Genomic DNA, 4,044 nt, shown 5'->3' on the forward strand with positions numbered 1-4,044 from the left:
TTTTCGTCATTTTGATCTAAAGCCCATCATATTAGTGAAGGTGACTAATCCAAGAATTTGAAGGATGTAGACAATTATGCAGAAAGTACATTTGACATAATGTCTAACCAATAGAGAAGCAAAACTCTTGCTTGGATTATTGGGATAACAACACTTTACCTATAGAAGCTCAGCTTACATATTCCTTTACATTCCTATTTAAATTTCAATGTGATTAAAACCAGAATTTTTCGTGTTAAAAAAATGACAACATTTGTAACTATACATTATAGATTGGAGCTATTTAGGGCACGGGACAAAATGATTAATAACAAGTTTTTGTAGAACTTCATGTAACAAAAGTAATTCTGTTTAAAAATACTTGTGAAGCATCTGCTCTTTCAAAATCTGAGTTCATTGGATAATTCCATCACTTTTTTCTTCTGAAAAGTCACCTTAGTAGCCTTCACAGAATGGATAATAACATTATGCAAATCATAAAGCTATTTTAGCAACATTCTGGTGTGGTTGGTATGTGTATGTGTGTGAATGTATGTATGTGTGTTACCATTTGAAAGCAAAATAATCTGAGAAGTTTTATAGATAAAGATATGTTAATCTTTGACTATTTTACTATCTAGTGGAAAATAATTCAAGTGGAGCCACATGGCGATGTTTCCAAACCCTTAACTCTTTCAGGAATAAAGGATATACAGACTTTGAAATAAAATCCGAAACGCCCATTGATTCCAGCTTATTATGAAAAGTGTTTAATGCACATTTACATCTGGTGGCAAGCCAATTCATTAAGCTCATATGATTTTTATATTAAGTTTCTGTGATCCCTTATCTACAATAATACTTTCATCTGAGAATAGGTCAATTTAGTTGCCAGACGTACACATTTGTCAGGTAAGCTTTCCTTATAACTTTCCATCTTCACTGGGAATGGAAATCACCCACAAGAGAAATGCTCCAAAATTTGGATCTGTACCTTCCACTCTAATTGCATAGAACATCTTTCATGCCTGCAGATATTTTTACATCTAAGACAGCCTGCAGCTCTGCTTGGCAACATGAAACTTGTTTCACAAATTTTTCAGCAGCTGGTATGATAATGAGCCAGTCTTTATGTAAATCAGTGATCTTTCTAATCAATTTTTAACTACAAAATGAATTTTTTTTTAAATTTTTGAGTAAATTTTTTAATGGCAAAATGCTTCATAAAATCTATTTATTTAGCTTGCTTTTCATTCAGTCTCTAATTTGAATAAATGTTGCCATGAAACAGAAAAAAAAATTCTGCCAGAACTATTGTTTTTTTTTTAAATTTTTTTAAATGTTTATTTATTTCTGAGAGAGAGAGAGAGAGAGACAGAGCACAAGTGGGAGGGGCAGAGAGAGAGGGAGACACAGAATCCGAAGCAGGCTCCAGGCCCTGAGCTGTCAGCATAGAGCCCTACGTGGGGCTCAAACTCACAAACCGTGAGATCATGACCTGAGCTGAAGTCAGTAGCTCAACCGACTAAGCCACCCAGGTGCCCCTAGAACTATTGTTTTTAAAGGTGTGATAGGCTAAAGGTACACTTTACTTTTCCTTTTAACTAATAGTATTATAAAATAATACATTTTTACTAATTAAATGTAGTGAGTTTGGCATATTCTTGCAGTACCCACTTTAAAGGCAGTATATTCACATCAATCATTTTTTAGAAAGGCAAAGTACAAAATAAAAATGCTACTTTTGATGCTGAAGCAAATTATTCTTTTTAATTTTATAAGCCAATATTTTTCAAATCACAAACTAAGCAACTATTAAATGTACCCAGTTATTTACCAAGTGCAAGTTACTTCATTATTACGCCATGAAATGACCATTCTTTTGAGAATGAAGTGTAATACTTACTACATATAGGCTCTTTGTTCTCTGACTGTATTTTTGTGTACATGGACCTACTTTCCTGATTTAATACCTGGAGTACAGTAGTGTCCTCAGAGAGGATGGGAAAATGCACTCAACCTTTACCACAGAACAGGGAATAAAGTTTATTGTTACATTTATATTTTACCTAAACAGTATATAGATCTTTCTGCAAAACACGATGGGTTGTACCTTTTATCCACTTATTTCTAAGGTGACTAGGGATAACTTTTGACTTTCAAAATTCAAAGGTAAAGATTTATCTTTGATTCAATATCATAGACATCTCAAATATGCACTGAGTGTGTTATGAAACACCAATATTCTAAATTAAAGTATAGAGGAACATTTTATTTTCACCAATTTGAATAATTAAATACATTCCTAATATTCAAAGATGAGGTTTTAAAAAAGAGCATGGGTTTGACTGATATTTTTGGTAGGCATTATTTTTTTTAATCTGCATTTGACTTTGTAGATTTGGATGTGGAATAATATAAAGCTTGCTGCAGAGCAAAGTGTGTTTGAGTTGAAAACCAAAACAAATAATTATTTTTGGAATGACACTACCATTTGCTTTTCTTTTTTTCCCAGATTCAAGATCCATTTCTTTTTCTTTATCATTTAGTTAGTTAGTTAATTAATTAATTAATTTTATTTTTGAGAGAGAGAGCATCAACAGGGGAGGGGCAGAGAGAGAGGGAGACAAAGAATGTTAAGCAGACTCCATGTTCAGTGGGAAACCCAACATGGGGCTCAGTATCACAACCATGAGATTATGATCTGAGTTGAAATCAAGAAGTAGATGCTTAACCAACTGAGCCACCCAGGTGCCCCCAAATGCACTTCTTGTCCAAATGCTTTTTTCTCCAGCTCTGAAACCTAGAATTTAGAAGAGTGCCTATAAGAAGCTAGATTCTTAATATATATATTTAGCAATTAAATTAGTAAAAATGGTTTCTTTCCTTGTCATTGTAATAACAATGCAGTCTTTAGTTTTCAATGACTTTCAGTTTTGTATGTGCTATTTTGGTGTATAGAAATGCATATTTTTGTTTTTGTAAGCTTTATGCAGACAGATTTGCCTGATGAACATAGATGCAAAAACCCTCAACAAAATACTAGCAAATTGAATCCAGCAGCACATTAAGAGGATCATGTACCATAATCCACAGTGATTTGTAGCTCCTGGGTGGCTCAGTGGGTTAAGTGTATGACTTCAGCTCAGGTCATGATCTCACGGTTCATGGGTTCAATCCCCAGGATGGGCTCTGTGCTGACCGCTCAGAGCCTGGAGCCTGCTTCGGATTCTGTGTCTCCCTCTCTCTCTGCCCCTCCCCAACTTGCACTCTGTCTCTGTCTCTCTCTGTCTCTGTCTCTCTCTCTCAAAAATAAACATTAAAAAAAATTTAAACAAACAGTGATTTATCCTTGGGATGCAAGAATGTTTCAACAAATGCAAATCAATGAAGGTGATACACTATAGAACAAAGGATAAAAATCACATCACATCATCTTCTCAATAGATGCAGAAAAAGCCCTTGACAAAATTCAACATTCATTTATGACAAAAAACTCTCAACAAATTAGGTATAGAAAGAACGTACCTCAACATAATAAAGAGCATGTATGACAAATCAACAGTTAACATCATATTCAATGGTAAAAATATGAGTTTTCCTCTAAGATGAGGAACAAGACAAGAATGCTCTCTCATACTACTTCCACTCGACATAGTACTGGAAGTTCAGGTCAAAGCAATTAGACAAGAAAAAGAAATAAAAGGCATCCAAATAGGAAAGGAAGAAGTTAAGGTGTCTCTCTCTTTTTTTTTTTTTAATTATTTTTTATCTATCTATTTATTTATTTATTTTTATTTGAGAGAGAATACATGAGTGAGCTGGGGAGAGGGGCACAGGGAGAGAGAGACAGAAAGAGGGAGAGGGAGAGAGAGAGAGGGAGAGACAGAAAGAGAGAGAGAGAGAGAGAGAGAGAGAGAGAGAGAGAGAATCTTAAGTAGGCTCCAGGCTGAACACAGAGCCTGACACTGGTCTCTGTCCCATGATCTGAGCTGAAATCAAGAGTTGGATGCTCAACTGACTGAGCTACCCAGGTGCCCCAAGTTGTCACTATTTTTAAATGAT

Source organism: Neofelis nebulosa, chromosome 8 (assembly GCF_028018385.1).
Source record: "Neofelis nebulosa isolate mNeoNeb1 chromosome 8, mNeoNeb1.pri, whole genome shotgun sequence".
NCBI lineage: Eukaryota > Metazoa > Chordata > Mammalia > Carnivora > Felidae > Neofelis > Neofelis nebulosa.